The sequence below is a fragment of the Leptopilina heterotoma genome, unplaced genomic scaffold (genome assembly GCF_015476425.1).
Source record: "Leptopilina heterotoma isolate Lh14 unplaced genomic scaffold, ASM1547642v1 Lhet_172, whole genome shotgun sequence".
In the NCBI taxonomy this organism is placed as follows: domain Eukaryota; kingdom Metazoa; phylum Arthropoda; class Insecta; order Hymenoptera; family Figitidae; genus Leptopilina; species Leptopilina heterotoma.
This window is the reverse complement of record NW_025110888.1, coordinates 372,026-394,157: the sequence shown is the minus strand read 5'-3', so window position 1 is coordinate 394,157 and position 22,132 is coordinate 372,026. Positions and strand designations below refer to the sequence as shown.

Genomic DNA, 22,132 nt, shown 5'->3' with positions numbered 1-22,132 from the left:
AGGCGTGACGTAGTTTATGGACGGCCCCTTACTTGCGATATTTTTTATTCCTCTATATTGAATTTTTTAAAAATAACGACAGATTCGTATTCAGCGAGCCTAAAAACCCACGAGTAACTATTTTAAAGAAAATTATGTTGATTTTTAATTTCCATGTCCGCCATATTAGATCCGCCATTTTGAATTTTTAAAAATTGACCCTACATTCGTATTCAGCGACTTAAAAAACCCTTGTGTTTTAAGCGAATTTAACAAAAAGAAAAATTCGTGACTTTATTATTAAATATCTAACGATATGACAAGTTAAAAGTACACACGCTCATTATTTCGTCTAGAATTAATATTCTGATAAAAAATTATTGAAGAAAATAATAATATAGAAGTAGTATCGAAGAAACTGCATAAATAACAAAAGTAAGTTGGAAACGAAAAAAAATTTCTGGAAGTGAACTAGACTAAAAAATACCAAATAATAAATCAGCGACCTCACAAAACCGTAAATACCCTTTTTATAAAAATTTTACACCTTTCTTAAATAGGAAATTTCTTATATGAGACAAAATCGTCTCCTATATTGGATTCGCTATTTTGAATTATGGAATTTTGGCAAGATGCATAATTAGTGACTCTAAAAGTCCTCGAGTATCAAATTTGAACTAAATTCGACTGATTTTTAATTTTTTCGACTGCTACGGATTAAATGAAGTGGATCTATGCTACTAAGTCTACCATTTTAAATTTTCGATTACAGATCGATTTAATGGTTAATTTTTTTGTCAAAGCGGACATTTTGAATTTTGAACCTTCGACTTCAGATTCGTAATTAGCTGCCCTGAAAAGCCTTAGATTCAAAGTTTAGTAGAAATTGAATGGATGAAAATAATTAGAATTTTAATGGGTTAAAAACTAAAATAAATTTCGTTTATAGAAATATGAATAAAATATAAAAAATATCCTTAGTTGCCAGAATAAAATTATAAGCTATTTTATATTGACTATTAAAAGTAGATTTAAAACATACTGCTACAAATTCAAAGTTTTGTAAGTAAGAAACAACTTTTTGCAACTTTGTTTTCAATCGTGTACAACTTTTTATAACTTAGAAATACATTTATATATGTGTTTAAAAATAAGATATAAGCTATGATAAAATGATTGTAAATTATAGACTTATATTATCTGCTCTTGACAAATTACACCTACTTATGACAGATCGTTGAAGTCTGTGAGCGAGAAAAAGAATTTTAGATACACTTTTACATTTTTCAAGTATAGATCAACATACGGTGTTCACTTCTTATACAAGTTTTTAGTAAGTTGCCGATGACTGCGTTTTGCACTAAATTTTATTGGCAGTAGCTTACGTTATACAGCAATTATTTCTTATCACTAATTTCAGGTTGTCAGTTGAATGACACTACTTATCAAAGCACCCAGAGAAGGTGAGTTGAATTCATGTTTTTGATATGTTTAAGATACATAAAAAGATTGAAAAGAGATGAAATTGTTGTATTGTATTACTTGACGTTATTCACCTCTTTTTTATACTATTCTTTAAATATGAGTAATGTAATTACTATTTGGTCGAAGAAAAGAATAATATTGGTATAAAATTTTAAAACAATAATTTATTACTGTTTTAAATAATTTGTTTTAATTTGTTATAACCAATTGAAATTACATTTATTTGATAATTATTTTTATGAGAAATAATTGAAAAAAGAATGTTAAATGATTAATGAATTGGAATTATAAATTTTTGAAATAACAGATATTGGTAATATAAAAAAAGTAATAGGATTTTTAATCGCAGTTGTTTTTATTCTCTAGTTGTAAACAAATTTTTGAAAATGTAAACTGAAACATAAAGAGAGCAGTTCCAGTACCGAGAGTATTGGGCAAGGTTCAATTAAGAGAATGTGGTCTTGTTTGGACAACGCACGCGAGTATTCCACCTTGAATGCAGTCTCGTGAGCAAGCTTGAATTTTCTTAGCCTGATATCATAGCAAGGTTTTTGCTCCATAATGAAATTTATTTTTTAAGCTCCTTGGGTAACAGGTACCCCTTGGCCTTGTAAAATGAAACACCTATCAAGATTTCACTGGCGTGAACCTTTGATACATGCAAAAGCATTGGCCAGGACATTGTCAAGGTGACATAGGACGTTTACATTTTAATAACACTGAGAAAACATTTGATTAAAGAACAGGAAGTGCTCTTGAAAGAAAGAAAATTTCAATTTACCGTCAAAGAGTTAAAATACGAAAAAACTGATTTAATGGACTTTCCGCAAAAGAGAAAGGCACTTCAAGGTGAAGCTATTAACACAATAAAATCTTAACTATTTTAGTTTGTTCTTCATTATTCATGTCTTCAATATTTTACTTTACATTACTTATACAAAAAATAACACAGCTAAAAATCTAAAGAACATTTTTCATATGTACTTTTTGGATAAATCTATTGTCAAACAATACCATCAGGAAGTTAACCCTCCTTTGTCTTCTGTTAAGAACAGCTTTAAGAGTTCTTTATCTATCGTGATATAAAAAACTGTAATTAAAATTAAACATTAACTAATAGTAAACTAGTAAAAGACAATGAATAGTTTACTTCCTGGTAGTATTATTTGGCAATAGATTCATCCTAAAAATTGAATATTTTTAAGACTTGCTAAAATAATTGGCCCTTATTCTTTTATTAGTAAAGAAGGAGGTTTAAAACTTATAACCTCTTTTGAAATACTAAGAAATTCTTTAACAATAGAAAAATTTGACACAAGAGTGGCTGAGTAGACAACATACTAGACTTTTCTTAAAAACAAATTCCACCCCCTCCAGGGGGTTGGAATTTTAAGGTGGGTTCTGAGGTATTAAGGAAGTTCTAGGGGGTAAAGGAATGGCGAATTTGTTTTTCCTGGTCTTTTTTGTTTTAGCGACCCGAAAATAGAAATAGACAGCCAATTCGACTTTTTGAAAACTGAAATGCTAACTAGCCAAAAATTAAAAGTCTTGGGATTGCTTTGATACTTTGGGAAATTTTTGTCCTATATGAAAAAAATAAATTTTTAAAATATTATCTCTTTTAAAAAAAGTTGTAGAACTTAGGTTCCTCTCTACTAAAAAATATTTTTCACATTTTCTATTTAATTTACATAGGTTCATTTAAAGAATTCAGATTAACACTGTTACTTTATTATTGTTTCAGATATTTAAGTTTTTCGATCATTATTTTTGAGTCTTAATTTATTTAGGTAAGTTTTTTGCTGCAATTGAATGTCCTTTTTCAAAGTACATATGGGTCAAAATTGAGTGCTTGGATACAACAAGGGGACGTACGCTCGGCGAGCCGCTTTAAAGTCAGTCAAAGGTACCGTAAAGTGTAAAAAATGAAAATTCAAAATATTGAATTTTGAAAACTGCCATCTCATAGGAAATAGAAATGCGCATCTTTTTTTCCTTTGAAATTTCTTTGAATAATTAATATTTTTATATGATAATGGAAAAAATGTGATTAATTTTCATTGTCAAATTTAATTGAATTTTAAAATATAAATCGTCGTATCTCCGACAAAAATGAATGAATTCTTTTGATTTTTGGTATACAAATGCATTTGGACCTATAGAAGACGACAATATCACGGAAATGTTAAAAGTAATTAATTGTTTATTGATTTTTAATTGTTAATACTGACCGGTCAAAAATAATTTTTTCTTATCTTTGGCTGCAAAAAGTATGCGGGGAACTTTAAAATTCAAACAACTTTCAGTGAGACATTTGTTTATTACGATGTAAAGAAGTTTTCTGTAAAATTGCAGAAAGATTAGTTTTATATTTACAGAAATACAATAGTTTTAAGAAATATGCTCGCGCCGCCAACGATCCCTACCGCACAGATTTTAAGGTTAGTTGCACAGTAAAGTTTTATTTATATATAAATATATGTGTGTAATATTTGCATTTAATTATTTATTAACTATTACATACTATATATACAACATAGCTATAAACTTTTTTAATAATTTTGTAAAACATTATGTGTATAAATATAAATATTACAAATAATTCTAGCAGTATTTAATTAAATTAAGATTATTTCTGGATATTTATTTTTGTTAGTATATCGTTTATTTACAACTCAATTTTTATCGACTCTATAATGTATTAAAACTATTATTCAATATGCCGTAACAACACTTAATGTCCTTTTTAATTACATATTATGTTGAATCTAGTATAATCTAATAATATCTATTAAAATATAATAGTTCAAAATATCACAATTGTCAAAAATTGTTTAAAATAAAAATTTTTTCCGGTTTTTAAACAATAACACTGACATCTAAAAACGTTTTAAAAATTTTATAATGTTTAAAATAAAAACATTTCTTTTAACACAGATATTAATCTTAATTTAATTAAATACTGCTAGAATTTTTTGTAATATTTATATTCATACACATAATGTTTTACAAAATTATTAAAAAAGTTTATACCTATGTTGTATATATAGTATGTAATAATTAATAAATAATTCAATGCAAATATTACACACATATATATGTATTTATATATAAATAAAACTTTACCGTGCAAATATAACCTTAAAATCTGTGCGGTAGGGATCGTTGGAGGCGCGAGCATTTTTCTTAAAACTATTGTATTTCTGTAAATATAAAACTAATCTTTCTGCAAATTTACAGATAACTTCTTCACATCGTAATAAACAAATGTCTCACTGGAAGTTGTTTGAATTTTAAAGTTCCCCGCATACTTTTTGCAGCCAAAGATAAGAAAAAATTATTTTTGACCGGTCAGTATTAACAATTAAAAATCAATAAACAATTAATTACTTTTAACATTTTCGTGATATTGTCGTCTTCTATAGGTCCAAATGCATTTGTATACCAAAAATCAAAAGAATTCATTCATTTTTGTCGGAGATACGACGATTTATATTTTAAAATTCAATGAAATTTGACAATGAAAATTAATCACATTTTTTCCATTATCATATAAAAATATTAATTACTCAAAGAAATTTCAAAGGAAAAAAAGATGCGCATTTTTATTTCCTATGAGATGGCAGTTTTTAAAACTCAAAATTTTGAATTTTCATTTTTTACACTTTACGGTACCTTTGACTGACTTTAAAGCGGCTCGCCGAGCGTACGTCCCCTTGTTGTATCCAAGCACTCAATTCTTCAACTGCCCAGGTCAAAAAATGAATTTTCTCGAAACTTTGCTAAAATGTTACTACTATTAGTAGAAGTGTAAATATAAATTTTTTTTAAATTCGATAATAGTACATTGTACAACTAGTGGCGAAAGTGTGATTTCAAAAATTTCAAAAATCATTCTTTCACCACGTGTTGTGCACTACGTTTTCTCCAACGCCTTGCGAGGAAAGGTTTCTTCGTGAGTTACGTATAATTTTAATTTAAAAATGTTTAACGTGTGCTTATGTTTAATATAATAAAAGACGAATGTTTTGAGTGGGGAAGAAGTTAGATACAAAATAAATCTCGGTCAAAGAACAAGAAAAAAGAATAAATTCATGATTTACTTTCGCCACGCCAAATTTACTTTCGCCACGCTAAAAATTACTTTCGCCACGCTGAATTTACTTTCGCCACGCCAAATTTTACTTTCGCCACGCTCTTCAGAGCAGTTGAGAAAAGTTCTACTTTCGCCACACTTTTCTACCAAGAAAAGTACTCCTTTCAGAGCAAGTGTTGGAGAAAATATTTTCTCTCTCTGAAAAGAGTACTTTTCTTAGTAGAAAAGTGTGGCGAAAGTAGAACTTTTCTCAACTGCTCTAAAGAGCGTGGCGAAAGTAAAATTTGGCGTGGCGAAAGTAAATTCAGCGTGGCGAAAGTAAATCATGAATTTTTTCTTTTTTCTTGTTCTTTGACCGAGATTTATTTTGTATCTAACTTCTTCCCCACTCAAAACATTCGTCTTTTATTGTATTAAACATAAGCACACGTTAAATTAAAATTATACGAAACTCACGAAGAAACCTTTCCTCGCAAGGCGTTGGAGAAAACGTAGTACACAACTCGTGGTGAAAGAATGATTTTTCTCGAGTGAAGTTTGCGGCTCGAGCGTAGCGAGAGCAGCAAACTTCACTCTCGAAAAATCACACTTTCGCCACTAGTTGTACAATGTACTATTTTGAGTTATGGAGTTTCAAAATTTAGATTTTTTTGAAAATATCTTTTTTTCGATTTAATATATTGATAAGTAGAATTAATCAAATTTGGCGGTAGGACGTATACGTCCCCACCTACAAAAACCTCAATATCTTTGACAAAAATTAATATTTTTGAGTCAAATGTAGTGCGTTCTTTTCAGGAAGAATAGGGCTTTAAAAATTGTAACCTAGATCATGTTAAAAAATTCCTATTGTTTAAAAAAATTCATAAATTATTAATATTGTTAAAAATCACGAATTTTTTAAACATTTGAAAATCGACTAAAAAATTGTTACTCGGGGGTTTTTGGGGTAGCTGATTACGAATATGACATCAGTTTTTAAAAATTAAAAATGGCGGATCTAATATGGCAGACGATTTTTTAAAAACTGTTTAGTTTTACATGAAACTTATCACTCGGGGGTTTTAGGGATCGCTGATGACGATTCTGATGTTGGTTTTTAAAAATTCAAAATGGCGGATCCAATATGGCGGACGATTTTTAAAAAATTGTTTAGTTTTACATGAAACTTGTCACTTGGGGGTTTCAGAGTTCGCTGATGACGAATCTGATGTTGGTTTTTAAAATTTCAAAATGGCGGATCTAATATGGCGGAAGATTTTTTTAAATTGTCTAGTTTTACCTGAAACTTGTCACTCGGTGTTTTTTGGGATCGTTGATGACGAATCTGATGTTAGTTTTAAAAAATTCGAGATTGCGGATCCAATATGATAGATGACAAATGTAAAAATTTATTAGATTGTCACGAAACTTGTTACTCGGAGGTTTTTGTAGTCCCTGATTGCAAATCTTTAGTCTATTTTCAAATTTAGATTGTGGATTAATAATTAGAAGAAAAATTTTTTAAATTAATAAACTGGAATATGTTTATTATAAAACTCCTGCTAGTTTTACAAAAAAAAATTCTAGTTATTCAGAAACTCAGTTTTTACAATTATCCAATTGATCTTAGATTTCTAAAAAGCATTAACTTTTAAAAGTAAGTGTCAAGCAAATCTGAATAAATTTTGAAAAATCTCATAAACCATATTGCAAACGCCATTTTGAATTTTAAAAAACTATCACCGAATTTTTAATCAGTAACCGGGGTTCACCCGAGAACCAACTTTTAGGTCAATTGGATAAACTTTTTATAAAGAGTCATCCGCCATATTAGATCCGCCATTTTGAATTTTTAAAAACTTACATCAGATTCGTAATTAGCGACCATAAAAACTGCCAAATAAACATTTTCAAGCAAATAGGATTAATTGAAAAAAAATTATCCGCCATAATGAATCGGCCATTTTTAATTTTTAAAAACTAATATCAGATTCGTAATCAGCGACCTCGAAAACCCCCGAGTAAACGTTTTCAAGCGAATCCGATTAATTAAAAAGAAATGTCCGCCATATTGGATCCGCCATTTTGAATTTTTAAAAAATAACTTCAAATTCGTAATCAGCGACTCCAAAAATATTAAGACTTGAGATGTAAAGAAAATCCGTCCATATGTATAATGTGCCCCTCAAAGGGTTAAAGTATGAATAGTGATTTTTAAAGGGTTTTTTACAATCTATCAGCTGGTGATGAAAAAAATTTGTTTTCTTTCAATTTGACCTTGAAATTCAAGGTAAAATTCTTAATTTCAATATATCTCAAAATCTGTTTTTTTATCTTTTTCTAACCTATTCCAATTGACATGATGATTTATAATTATTTTCTTTAAAAATTTTCATGGTCCCACTCTGATTTTTACATGGCTTATAGAAAAAAAGGTAAGCTTTCAATTGTGATAAATTAGAAAAAAATAAAAAAAACCGATTTTGAGTTATATTGAAATTAAGAACTTTACCTTGAATTTCAAGGTCATATTGAAAGAAGACAACTTTTTTTATCACCAGCTGATAGATCGTAAAAAACCCTTAAAAAATCACTATTCATACTTTAAGTTTGATTAATTTTACTTATCAATATATTAAATCAAAAAAAAGATATTTTCAAAAAAATCAAAATTATGAAACTCCATAACTCAAAAAATATTTTATCAAAGTAAAAAAAATTTATATTTACACTTCTACTAATAATAGTAATATTTCAACAAAGTTGAGAGAAAATTCATTTTTTGACCTGGGCAGTTGAATTTTGACCCATATATAGTTTTGTTTGTTTTCAAAAAAATTTAATTAAATTTATTCTGAAATGTGAGGAATACTTTCAGGGTTATGTCGGTCACGTGAAATTGGGGTAAAGCCGGCCACTTAGTTTTAAATTAAAAGTTTAGAATAAAATAATTTCACGTATTATATTTTACCAATAATAAAATTTATAACTTGTTGAATCTAAAATTGTAACCAAATTTCACTTTCTCTTAATAAAATATAACATTATTTAAATCAACATTTGTAATTCATGAAACCTATATATTTATTAAACCAATATTTATTGTTTATAGAACTCATAATTTATAAATAATAATTCGTACTTAAGACGGGAATAAGACGAATTTTAATATTTAAAAAATAAAACTGTTCCGTCTTAAAAAAATTAAGTGAACGAATTTATCCTGGAAAATTGTAATTTTGAAATTTAGTATATGTGAATTAAAAATTATTTATAAGTTAAACTAAGAAGGATAAATAAAAAATCGTTTTTATTTTGGTATTAGAAATGATAAGCTTTCGAATGATATAAATTAATCTGAATTTAGAGAATAATTTTCTAAATTTTTACCTATCTGACCAAAAGTGACCGGATTTACCCCGATCTCCCCTACTGTATAAATTCGCATTCAACTAATTTTTTTGATTGATTTGCTTCCATTTGTGGTTCTATTAAAAATGTTTAAAAACACTTTTATATTAACTTCAACGTGTCTAAAAATTAATTTATATATATTGTAAAAAATACAGGTGTCCGCCGATTACTTTTGTATTCGCATAAAAACTACGTGCGTCATAACACACGCATGATAATTGTCACATTTGACATATCCCATTTTAATTTTTTGAAAACAAATAAAAACGAAACTTAAAAATAATATTTTAGACGAAGCAGGTTAAAAGTTAAGTGAAACATAAAAGAGGAAACAAATTTTAAAAAGAGAAAATTAATTAAAATTGAAATTTGACGCAAAAATTGCTGAAGAATTATGATAATAAGCTTTTTAAATTCAAGCAAGTTTGATAATAGATCTCTTAGCAATTAATTACCCGTGCGTTTAAAATTATAGATATTTTCTCGTATCATTTTAATAGAACTTAAAATATTTTATTTCTTTATTCTTCATAGTTTAAAAAAACAATAATAATGTTTGACAATCACAATGTTATTCGTTATGACTTAATGTATTTTTTTTAATAATTCCTAGAATTTTTTTATTTGTACTTGGCTATTTCAATTAGAAGTTATTAGGCTTTCAGATTTACAAATATTTTATTAGAGATTTTTAAAAAGTGTTTGTATTAAAATTAAACAGTTTTTTTCTGAGTAAAATCCTGTTGATGAATTAATGAATCACATCTAATACTGAGTAACACTATCATTAGTGCACTTGAGTACATAAATAGTTAACAAAATATTGCTGAATAATGGTACTAATCAAGGTAGAAGCTTGGTAAATCTATTAGTGTGGTATTTTATTACCACATTTATTCATAAGAATCACAATTAAATCATGATGTAATTATTTGCAATTTTTATTTACATGCAATTTTATATCTTACTAACAAACAGAAATAAAACAGTTTTTATTTATTCATCTTATATTTCTTGTCATGCTAAGGGCTGTTGAATTTCATAATATCCCATTTAAAAAGTGAAAAATTTAATTATTTTAAAATCAGTTTCAATAAAAAAATACTGTATAAGCTTAACAATTATAATAAAGTAGATTTTAATATTTTATATATTTAATTTTTTTTATAATTATTTTCATTCGTTTATAATATTTATTTACTTCAATAAGTAATTTAAAATTTGTTGACATCTTAAAAATATTAAATTAGTTTTTCTCATATTTTTGAAAAGAATCAATAAATTTTGCAAAATTTCAATTTTATTTTCTAGAAATGAAATTAAAAAAATTTATAATACGTAGTAGTAACATTAATGATCTAAGAAACTCGTTCATTTCAAACATTTGTAGTTACACTATAAAAGATTGTTCTTAATGAGAATTGGAGTCAAAGTTCAAAATACCGAGAAAGTGAATTATTATTTATTTAAAAAAGTTTTTAAATGATAATAAGAATTTATAACATGTAATTTATTTCATTAGGACTATTTTCGTTTTAATTAAAGCTTACTGCCTTTTAATTTTTATAAGTAAATTAATAATTTCTCAACGAAAATGAAATGTTAAAAGCGTTAAAAGAATTAAATTAACCTTTAAAATGTATTCTGGAACAATATTATTTAGTAATAATTAAAGAAAAGGAATTTATCATTCAGTTGGAATTTATCAAAGGTGGAAAAAGTTTTTTGATAATTTAGAAATTATTAATTTGATTCAGTAATGTCACTCTACGTACTATGTAATAGTTGCGAAACAATAAAGTAACTGTTAAATAAAGATTTATTACTTATATGAGAGGTTTAATTGTCTTCTTTCTTTTATGTTTCCTTACTAAAAATTCTTCTTTTTAGGTTTTGTCAATGTGAATTCTTTTAAAATATTTTTAAATTAAAACAAAATCTATTTGCATATTTTCGAATGAAATTACAAGAATAAGTTGAATATTTTTTAATATAAATTTGTTTATGTAAGATCAATGAAGGTATTGATATCGCTTCCTTATAAAAGCATTGTTATGGCAAAAACTTTCAAATTAGCTTTTATAATTCTTTTTATGTTTCCTGATCTTGAAAATTCAAAATTTACATTTCTCAAAATGCAGAAATGAAGTCAATAGTCTTTTAATCTAATTCATCAAGTTTTACTCTTTTTTACTTTTTAAACTTTTTCAATAAAGTAAGAAGTACAGTATTGTATACGCATAATATTTTATAAGTAACTTTATATAGTTTATATAAATAAAGCTTTACAATTTATAAGTAAAAATATTTGCAAATTCTTGGAATATCGTCTTCAGAATTCAAAAATAATATTTATATTATTTTAAGTGTCGTTTTATCTGACGACTGGAAAATAACTATCATTTTGTTTTAGAAAAAATTGTATATTGAAGTTTATAAAAAATTAATGGACAAAACAAAACCTCTCTTCTAAATTTCCTTAGCACATTGACATAGTCGTGCCTTCAGAGACCTTGACGATCATAGCTCATCCTCGCGGTTACATCTATATATATTTTACTGACCTGGCTTTACTTTGACGCCTTGTCTACCACCTTATCTACGAACGTTTTTAGCGACCTTTCATCTGGCTTTCTTTTTTTTGAGTCCTTCGTCATCGACCAAAATTACAAAAGTACAAATTATAAAAAAGTCAAAAAAAATTTTTGGGTTATATTATGACAAGAGACAGAAAAAAAACGATTGTTAATATAGATTTAAAAAATTACTTTCCTTTTTACAATATTTTATTGTTGCCTAAACTGTGAGAACATCAAAATAAATTTATTTATTTTAAAAAATAAAATTCATTTGTTCTACATTAATAATCCGATTGACAACATAACTCTATTCTGTTCTTCAATTATTAATTATTAACTATAATAATCGTCGTATTCATGCATTCATTCATTCTGTCCAGTCTGTTCACACCTGAAGTTAGTCATGATTATGCTTTTGTTTTTTTATATGTTTTGATAGATAATATTATAGGGTCACTCCACTGACTCTGGTTTAAAAATATGTAAAACTCGAAGACTTCCTGATCCCATTAACCACAATATTATTTCGAAAATTTTATTTTTTCAAATTTTATTATTAATCAAAAGTTGGCCTCTTAGAGTGTTATTTTGTAACCTTAAATTTTTCACTTTTTTTAAATCGTTTTTATTCAATAACTATTTTATTTCATATAACAGAACTTACCAAAAGCATAAATCATTATTAATCGTAAATCAGGAATCGAAGCAATTACTATGAAAATATATTATTTTTAATTAATAAAGTGAAATCAAAAATTTTTTTCACAAAAAAATTTTCCTATTTTCTGAAGACTATAACTTTTTTCTCAATGCTTCTAAAATTTCAGTCTTCTTCGTATAGTTGAATAACGACATAATTAACTTAATCTTAAAATTTGACGTATGTGTTTTGCTTCGTTTTTGAAAAATTAATTTTTAAATTTATATTTTCTTAAAAAGGTTAATTTTATACAATTCTCATCGAATTTCAACGTGTAAATAGAGTGATGTGAAATTGGTCGGTTAACTTCAAGTCCTAAAATTAACCTTTTTAAGTGAAGAATTTAAAAAAATTAATATTTCGAAAACGAAGCAAAACACATACGTCAAATTTTAATATTGAGTAAATTATATTACTGTTAAGCTACACGGAGAAGATTGAAATTTTAGGAGCATTGAGAAAAAAGTTAGTCTTCAAAAAATCGGAAATTTTTTTTGTGAAAAAAATGTTTGATTTCACTTAATTAATTAAAAATAATATATTTTCATAGCAATTGCTTCGATTTCTGATTCACCATCAAATAATTTATGCTTTTGGTAAGTTCTGTTACATGAAATAAAATAGTTATTGAATAAAAACGATTTTAAAAAAGTGAAAAATTTAAGGTTACAAAATAACACTCTGAGAGGCCAACTTTTGATTAATAATAAAATTTGAAAAAATAAAATTTTCGAAATAATATTGTGGTTAATGGAATCAGGACGAAAGTCAGTGGACTGACCCTATACTTCTTTATTTTTTCACTATTTTTTAAATTTAATAATATTATTTTATTTTATTTAGAAGTTATTCCTTTTATTTTTATTTGTTAAATAATTCAATAATATTTTCATTAATCGAAAAAAATTATTAATGTTATTTTTCATTATTTCCTTTGTTTCCAAAAAAATTAGCACTTTGTAACAAACATTTTAGACGTACTTAACAAATGATTGTTATTTTTCATGTTAATTATTTTCCTTTTTTCAATATGAAAAACTTAATTGCTTGACAAATAAAAATTATAAGTACAGCAATTTTTCAATAAAATTAAAAAATTGTTGGGAAATTAAAATTACAAAGTAAAAAATATTTTGCACATTTTTCGCTTCTCAATTACAATTTATAAACAAAGCACGTGAAAAAAAAGTTATAAATCAAATTTTGTTTAAGAAATTTTTTATTTATTTTGGAAAAAATATTTACAAAATTTTCTATTTGCTAAAAACTATATTTATCGAAATAATAATAAAAAATAAATAAAACAATTTCAATTTTATTAAATAAAAAAATAAATGAAAAAATTCAATTTTATATCTGTAAAGTTCAATTATTGTTAAAAATAGGATGAGTTTGAAATAAATAAAATCTTTTCAATGCTAAAGAATATAAGAAAGGTAGGACAAAAAGTCCAATCCAAAAAATCCACACCAAAATATTCAAGAAAAGGAATCCAAACTACAAAAAAAAACGAAAGAGAAAATTTTTTTTAAAATAATCTTGTTTGTTTATAATATTATAATTGAAAATTTGATTTTTCAATTTTATTCAAATTATATTGAAAATAATTGAATAATTAATTATTTCCTTAATAAGCAATAAAAATTAAATTTGCTAAAGTACTAAAAATATATAATTTATTTGAACATTCAGAAATTTTAAATTATAACAGAGAAGTTCAATAATAATTATAATTATTGAATAATAATATAATTTTTAGATGCAAAAACTATCAAATTAATTATTTTTAATTAATTCAAATTTAGAGAACAGTATAAATATCTATACAAATTGAAATACAAAGCGACATTTTAAAAACCAATGAAAATAATAAAACTTTTTTAATTTGGTGAAAAAATTCCCGGTGTTCTGCATAAAATTTCTGTCTTATTCTCTGTTTTTTCAAGTCGAATTAAATTCCCTGTTATTTTATACTTTGTAACTTTCACATTTTAAAATTAATATAGAACGATTAAAACGACATTATACTTTATAATTTTGAAAATTTGGATTTGGATTTTTTGATTTGGACATTTTGACCAAGACATAAAGTCCAATCCAAAAATCCAACATAAACTATTTTTTTGGACTTCATTGACTTTGGACTTTATGTCTTGGACATTTTGGTTTGGAATTTTTGTCCGCAGGTACCGAATAGAACATTCAAAATATTCTTATGAATTTTTTAAATTGAATATTATTTTAGTACTTTTGTCAAAATTTCCTGACTTTCCTGAATAAATTTAGAGAAATAGTGATTACGTACGGGTGGACCTGCTACTACTTAAAAGTTAATTTAAAAATCTATATCAATCAGAATGTTGTTCAGCAACACCCAAGCAACAATTCAGAGCATTGGCAGCCAATTAACTATAATAATCGTCGTATGCATCAATATTTATTCATTCTGTCCAGTCTGTTCACAACTGAATTTAGTTATGATTATGCTTTTGTTTTTTTAATGGTTGGATAGATAATATTATACTTCTTTATTTTTTCACTATTTTTTTATTTTTATATATTTAAGTATATTTTGTGTAGAATTTTTGTAAATAGTTGAATTTTCAAATGGCAATTAAAAAAAGAAACTTCACGCGCGCGTTATTTATGCTAGTTTACTAATAATCTACGTATAAAATATTTAAATAATTTTTTCAATACTATCATTATTGATTAAATCAATTCTATTATATTCTATTATATAATCTAAATAGAGAGATATTTTCATTTCTAAAAGTGGTCATGCGTGCACAATTCGTTAAGCTTATAAATTCCAGAGCACAACTATAATATGCAACCGCGTAAGGATACTTTATTTTTGTGATTATTACCCAAAGCTATCAAATATTTAAAAAATTCTAAATGTGGTGGAGTAATTGATCGAGAGAAATGCATCAAATTATCGAGTCGCGAACTCTACCTATACTGCAAGTTTATTCCTTAGTACATACGCGAAAACGCGATTGCTGTAATCAGGAGGTAATTAGTGCAATAGGTGTGTCGAAAAAAAGTATTTCCTCTCACAATAAATCATATTGTATTTAAATAATTTTTATCATTCAATTATTTCAACATTTTCAATTATTTTTTAAGCCTTTGTGCTATATGCATTGCGCGTTTCATTGGTTGTCATTTATTCGGACATGAAATCTTTTCTGTATTAATAAAAGCTTATTCTTTCGACATGTAAAAAATAAAATTATTTTGCTTATAATTTTAATTTACTTTGTTTTGTTATATATTTCAGTGACAAATTAAAATATACCTAAAATTATATTTTTGGTAATTTTAATAATCTACTAAGTTGAAAATCTGATTCTCTTATCAACCAAAAAAAATACGTCTACTTTTATTATTTTGTTATTTCACAATAATTTCAATATCTAAGTCTACTCTCCAAATTTTCGCTAAATTCGAATAGCTGAATATTCACTTCTTAGATGTTTATATATGTACTTATTAAAATAAAAGGACAAGTTATCACTTATTCTGACTTAAAGAGTAATTTGATGAATTTCTCTGGGTAATTTATTTTATTTCTTATAGAATATAGATATTCTTATTTTATTGCACGGAAAATCTTTGTTCAAGAGTTACTCCAGAATTTATTTAGCAATTGAGGATATGGGGAAAAACAGTAAAGGCTATAGATATTTATGTTGAAATATTACTTTAAGCTTTTCGAAAAAAACAGTAGAAAGTTAATTTTTTGGACAACTTGTTGAACTAAAAATTATAAATGAATTCGAATGAATGCAACTTTAATTAAAAAAACCTCAATAAGTGAGAAAAGTCGAACTTGAACTTCTATAAGTACAAAAACCTCTATAATTAAGAGAAGCCACTTTTCGGCCTTCATAGGTGAAAACTTGGATATGTAAAAAACGAGACGCATGATTATTCCCCAAATGGCACTTGACCGAACTGTCATTTTACCGAATTTTAACGAAATGTCACTTTTACGAATCGACATATTTACGAATTGCCACTTTTGCGAAAAGTCATTTTTGCGAATTGTCATTTATGCGAACTGCTATTTTTTCGAATTGTCATTTTTGCAAAAATTGCTATAGTAAACTTGTATGCATATATAGATTTACTATAGCAATTTTCGCAAAAATGACAATTCGCAATAGTGTCATTTCGTAAAAATGACAATTCGAAAAAATGTCAGTTCGCATAAACGACAATTCGTAAAAATGACAATTCGCAAAAATGACATTTCGTAAAAATGACAATTCGAAAAAGTGACATTTCAGAACAATAACTATTCGTAAAAATGATATTTCGCAAAAATGACTTTTCGCAAAAGTGTCAATTCGTAAAAATGACGATTTGCAAAAGTGACATTTCGTTAAAATAACAGTTCGGATAAATGCAATTCGGTAAAATGACAGTTCGGTCTAATAACATTTGGGGAATAATCATGCGTCTCTACATATATGCCTGGTAATGTTTTCATAGGACGGACAGAATAAATGTTGAGAAATTTTCACTTTTATACTAAGGCCTTTAATAATTAAACACTATAGAAAAATAATAAAACAAATGAATTTTGGAAAGTTAGTGTTAATTTACCACTTGTCTGAATGTATTCGTTGTATTATTTTCGTACATTTGGAAATTTATTTTTAACCTTTGGGAAATTTTACATAATTTGTATTAAAAAATAAAAGCTAATAAATGAAACATATTTATATTCGTTCTTTAAATTTACAAGAAACAGTTAGAAAATGTGAAATAATTAAATATCCAATTTTGTTGCGTATAAAATTATTTTCACAGAACTTAGTAATAGAAATTGTAAAAAGTATTTAAATTAAAGTAATAATTTGCCGTTTACTCATTCAGGTGTGAAAGATGATAATTTTTATGTACTTTGCTTAACTCGAGAGTAAGCGATTTTCTTGACAGATAAAATGAGCAAAATATCATTATTTGTAGCACATATTGACGCTCAATATTTGATTGCGTAATTTTCTTCGAAAGTACAATATGAGATCGCGTAATAGTAAAAAAAGACATATGACAAAGTAAAGGAAGTTTATTTAAGTTTTTAATTAAATATGTGTCTTTATGCAACCATCACCATTATTTTTGGATTATAAACAAAGGTGTAATTTTTCAAATCAAAGAATTTTGTATGAAAAAACTCATATTCTTTGCTAAATAATTTTGAAAATAACATGTTGATAATAAATTATTTTAAAATTTAACAGGATCCAGTAAGTTCTTATTGTTGGTTTTATATAGAATACAAAATACAATTATTTTAAATTAAAAATTTTAAAATTTTATGAAAAAAACATAATTAATTATTAACAAATATGAAAATCGTTTAATAGATAACTCATAATTTCTAATCATTTCTAATGTTAAACTTTAAATAAAAAATGTATAAACCAAAATATTACAAGGTTAGGATAAAAAATACAACGATTTATAATAGTTATTATATTATATACTTATGTATTATTATACACATTATTAATTATAGATTTCTCTAAGCAATTTTTTGTTATGAATCTTTTACCAAATTTAGATTGTATTGAAATTCTGAGGTTTTTTAAAAGAAGAATAAACTGGTTTTCATAATATACTCTTAGTAGCAACTTGCTGACATACACACTTTTTTCTATTAAACATTTCAACTCTTATTAAGAGGGCATTTACTACTGCGTCATTTAGATACAGATCAAATAATTAAATTATTAGTTTACCTTCACAGACTACCGTCTACGGTTATTCTAGTAAGTCATTATGCGAAATTCCCGGTTTTTTCTATTTAATTTATATTCACTGTCAACTACTTTGAAATCATCAGAGATCAAAAATTAACATTATTGTAGAAAATTTGTTTTTATTGTGTATTTTCTACAATGCTTAATAATGAATTGCTATAATTATTTACATACTTGTTAATTATCTTGTTATTAAGTTATCTTCCTTGTCATATTAGTATTCATTATTTTCGTTAAAATTTCTTTAGTATACATGTATATTAATTTCGTTAAGGTTTATTTGTAATTTTTTGTTCTGTTTATTTTATAATATTAATCTATTCTTTATTGTTATACTTAAATTAATGGGTTACTTATTTTAACGCAATGGTTAAAAATAATAGTTTCATCAACAGTTTATAAAAAACACTTCTTTAAGTGGAAATGTTCTTTAAATTGTTTTTTTAAATAAATTTTTCCAATTTAAAAAAATATTTATAAAATAGTTTCTATTTAAATAAATAAATAGTAGTATGTTTTCATTCAACGTATTTAATTTATTTTATAAATTTTATACTTTAATTAATAATATATTTTAATAATGAATTTTTTAAAACATTTAGTTAAATTTCAACTAAAATTTTATTTTGTTAACTACATTCATAAATTATTTGTACTATTTTGAAAACATATTGAATTAAATAGGGTAATACAAAATAATATACTGATTATTATTTTAGTGTATGGGTGTACATTAAAATATTTTAAAAGTAATTTTTAATTTACCTAAAAACAAAATAACTAGATGAAAGAGTTGTTTTAGGCACAATAGTCCAATGGGAGGCAAATAAGAGTTTTTAAGTACGTCAAATCAAGAAATCACAGTAAGAATGTAAACCCACCCTCCAGCCCTCAGAATCGCGGTAAGTAAAACGATATAACCGTTTTCTTGAGCGTTGGACCACCGACTGATTCAGACTGATTCGAATTTGCCTCACTTGCAAGGGATCATGAAATTTTTCTTTCTTACCGGTTTACAATCAAAGAACCTTGCAAATGCCCCACGCGAGCAACCACTTTTCCTGAGCCACAGTATTTACGTCGACAATAATAAAGAATCGTGCATCCCTACCACTAGTAAAATTATTCCATTCTTCCTCCTCTCCTCCTGTTGAAATGAAAAACATAAAACGTCAAAATTTGTTCCTTTCATTGAAATATTGCTTCAATAGAAAGTAAAATTCACTTGCTGTTCATTTTTTTCGACCTTCATCTCAAATCAGTGAAGGAAAGGCACGGACATGATAGGGTTCTTCATTTTGCAATATTTCATTCAATGCAATTTTTTTCTTTACTTTCTGTAATTAGTTAACAAAATAAATTTCTTAACTAAAAATTTGATTTTTCAAAATTGAAATTTGTTGTCGAAAATACTAAGATAATAAAAAAGATCATAAAATTTGAAGACAAAAAAAATTAAATTAAGTAAAATTAATTTTTACTACACTGTTAACCGAAGTCACGTCTTCTGCCCTACAACGGAAAAAGACACATAAGCGACAAATAGGTCCAACGGAGATATTTGAGAAAAACCGTGTTTGCGTTAAAAACTTCATTGAGAGCTCATTTTTCATGAATAAAAATATCCTTACTAAGGTAAATAGCATGTGCTTTTTCTAATTGAGTAAAAAAAATTAATTATTTAAACAATCTCTGTTAATAAATGCACTTGTGAAGTTTTTTCATCGCAAATACAACGTAAAAAGAACACAAAGTCGCTTGCAGAGTTTTTCGTTGTAAAGTCATCGAGCGGAGCAAAGATGTCCAGCGAAGAAACATACGCAAAGCAGTTCCGAGGTAAACCGATGTCGCTTGCGTATAGTTTCCGCTGGACATCTTTGCTCTACTCACTGAGTTTACAAACTAAAAAAATACATATGCGCCCTTGCAGATGTGGTTTCGCAAACGAAGCCCAGCTCGGCAGTATTTACAATGGAAAAAGAACGCAAACGACTTTGTGTGTATTTTCACACTGTATTTTGTGACGTAATTCATGCCTTCTGCAGATTCTGGACAACGCAAAGTACCTCATGTGTCTTTTTCCATTGCAATTGCTCATTTTTCGCAAATTCCAATATTTTCAAACTTAATTTTTTACTATAAATAATTTAAATTTTTTATTTTAATTACGATAGTTAGATGCAGTTTTTGATTACGAATCCATTGATACTAAAAACTTATTTTTCACCAAAATGTCGCTTATGTGTCTTTTTCCGTTGTAGGGCAGTCTTGTCTTACGTCGTATACGACATAGGAAATTGGTATAGGAAACGAGGTAGTATTTGATGTTATTTCTGATGTATAATAAGCTAAAAATTCATAAATTTTACATTCCCGTTCCACATTAATCCTGATTATTTTGTTAAAAAAAGAAACGATTATCTTCAAATTAGTTAAAGATATTTTAGAAAGTGTATATGTAAGTAATTTTAGATACCATATCTAAAACGTTTATTCATAAAGTAAATAAATATGTTTCAATTCTTATCTTCTAATTTTGTATTACAAATTAATATTAGTATTACTGTTATAATATAACTGCACAAAGACAGGATTTATGAATAATAACACTGCAAAAAATGGCGTCTAAAAGTAAGACGTTTAGACGTTTATAAACGTCTTATGTAAATAAGCGTCTTATTTGAGCGTCTTAAATGAAAAACATAACCTCCAAATACATGCATTTTAGAAGGCAAATAAGACGCTTATAAACGTCTTCAATGTGACCACGTAAACGTCTTAAACCAAGACGCTCTTTTTTTACAGTGAATTAAGCAAATAGAATAATACTAAGATCTATATTACACTCAGAGAAAAAGTTTATTTCACTTAACCAAACTGTCTAATTAACCTATTTTATTTGTCACGATAAAACAATTTTGTTGATTTAAATAAAAATTTGGTTTATTTTAATAAATACGTAAAATTTGTTTGGTTATTGGAAAGAAATTTTTTATTTGAAGTTGTTTGTTTCATTTAACCAAATTTGTGTTTTGAATACAGAATATTGTTTAGTTAAATACAGTTTGTTCGACACAACACACAACTTTGTTTGATTCAACCAAATCATTTTATTTGAGTCGAACAAAAATATTTGCTTGTCTCAAAAAGTACATGTGTGAACCCAGTAAGAAACGAAAAATAGAAAAGGATTGAAATAATTCAAACTCTGTATGGTGTAGTAGAAATTATCCAATACTTTTGAATGCCATTTCTGTCCAATACTTTTCTATACCATGATAGGACCACGTTTCGTCTAAAAATGAATGCTATTCAATTCTTTTTGTAATTTTTAACAAAGACAAAATTTTTTTCTGAATGCTTTCCAATCCCATCCGAAATTATTACAGCCTGTCATTATATCACTTTTCAATTTTTCATTGGAACCGCGCTTCTGCATGCATTCAAGCAATCTTCTGGATTTTTGTAATTTATAAGATACATACGGTGGCAGATTTTGTAAAAAGTGTTTGTGTTCAAAGAAAAACTTGCTGAAAAATTGATTGTTTACCAATTTAACGTCATTTAAACGAGTCAGGACCGTTATTCTGTTAGACAATAAATCTTAACCTAAAAATTTCAGAGACCTTTAAACACTTTTAACCCTCTTAACTGATAATTTAATAATTATTCCTTTTTAAAATAGCAAATAAATTCATGAGTGCAGTTATTTGAAAGTAATTGAACATTCTATATGTCAACAATATTAGTATTATATTATTATACTACTGTCGCGGAATTCAGAAGCATAGGGCAGAAATGTCATTCAAAAGGATAGAATTTTTTTAATGCTTCTTAATCTTTGCTTTCTTACTGGGTATTCAAGAGGATTGATATCGTTACTATTTATATTGCTCTCACTGGATAGAAAAGTATTGGACAGAAATAACATTCAAAAGAATAGAATCTTTTTAATACTTTTTAATTTTTCGTTTCTTACTGGGAATTTAAAAATGGCGATCTCACTTGTCTACAGTCCGCGTTCGCGTCAAATTTATTTGTTAAATCGGTAAATCAAAGAAAAAAAATTATAAGTGTCGGTTAAATAAATATTAAATACATTGTGTTCATTGACTTA

At 26.1% G+C, this 22,132-nt stretch overlaps 1 protein-coding gene and 1 long non-coding RNA gene across 3 annotated transcripts in view; one reads left to right on the top strand and one right to left on the bottom strand.

Moving 5' to 3' along the window:
* LOC122499692 (elongation of very long chain fatty acids protein AAEL008004) overlaps positions 1-19,009 on the bottom strand; it is a 35,427-nt gene extending 16,418 nt beyond the window's left edge. Inside the window, exon 1 of the mRNA XM_043608173.1 lies at positions 18,781-19,009. The gene's annotated coding sequence lies outside the window, so the exon portion shown is untranslated. The remainder of the gene's footprint in view (positions 1-18,780) is intronic.
* LOC122499693 lies at positions 1,254-8,550 on the top strand. 2 transcript variants are annotated; one of them, XR_006301362.1, is made up of 6 exons: positions 1,254-1,312; positions 1,400-1,442; positions 1,831-1,970; positions 2,045-2,313; positions 3,209-3,254; positions 8,421-8,550. It is a non-coding gene; the product is annotated as an uncharacterized LOC122499693 (long non-coding RNA). The 2 variants fall into 2 exon arrangements; XR_006301363.1 differs by having other exon boundaries at positions 1,289-1,312; positions 1,814-1,970.
* Positions 19,010-22,132: the final 3,123 nt, after the last annotated feature.